The 847-nt window shown below is 44.7% G+C and overlaps 1 protein-coding gene across 1 annotated transcript in view; it reads right to left on the bottom strand.

Moving 5' to 3' along the window:
* LOC104991300 (membrane-spanning 4-domains subfamily A member 7-like) overlaps positions 1-847 on the bottom strand; it is a 16,802-nt gene that overhangs the window by 14,394 nt on the left and 1,561 nt on the right. The window lies entirely within an intron of this gene.

Below are 847 nucleotides of genomic sequence, written 5' to 3'. Positions count from 1 at the left end.
ACGTAACTAGTGCAAGCTTGTATTCGCATAGCTGGGCAGTGTCAGCACCAAGGCCATCCGACCTGTGATTTTCCTCTCAGGACCACATGCATCCTTTTCTTTCCCTTCCTTTCTTCCCAACGCTGGCAGCTTCAGCGTGGACTCAAGGAGAGAGCTGTCTGCCGCCCACCAGCTCAGCAGCGCTGCTGCCTCTGGGGTGCCCCCAGATCTGTTCTCAGAACAACATCTCTTTTTTCAGGTCACACTTTGAGTGAAGTCCCATGATTGTCTGCTGGGGCCACTCTTAGGAACCAGCCTCTCAAGGTTCATCATATTGTCACATTGTGCGGCATTTCCTTCTCTTTTAAGACTGTTCCTAGGGAAGGCTGAGTGTAGTAGCCAGTCACAGAGGACAAAGGCTGCACGATGCAGCTTACCTGCGGTGTCTAAAATAGCAGACTCACAAAAGCCAGGACTAGAATGGAACGGTGGTTTCCAGGAAGTGAGGAGTTGATGTAACATATGTATAAAGTTTCAGTTATGCAAGATAAGCTCTGGAGATGTGCTGTACAACATCTTGCCTATAGATAACAATACTGTACATTTAAAATTCTCTTACAAAGAGCTCATGTTCTATGCTCTTACCACAATAAAAAATTTAAAAATTAAATTCGAAAGAAATAAATAAAAAATTGACCTTCAACTTAAAGATTAAAAAAAAATCTTTGTGGTTCTGGATCCTTGCTGTATTTGTCAGTTCTTGTAGCCAAGGGCTCTAGTCTATGCTTGGCTCTAAGCCCGAGACTGGGGCTGGAGTCCTAGTTGGTGCCTCTGCCTCGCTGTATTCTCATGTACCATGTGTGTTTAT

The sequence above is a fragment of the Bison bison genome, unplaced genomic scaffold, assembly GCF_000754665.1.
Source record: "Bison bison bison isolate TAMUID 2011002044 unplaced genomic scaffold, Bison_UMD1.0 scf7180017864185, whole genome shotgun sequence".
Lineage (NCBI taxonomy): Eukaryota > Metazoa > Chordata > Mammalia > Artiodactyla > Bovidae > Bison > Bison bison.
The sequence above is the reverse complement of the archived record's forward strand: the minus strand, read 5'-3'. Positions and strand labels throughout refer to the sequence as shown.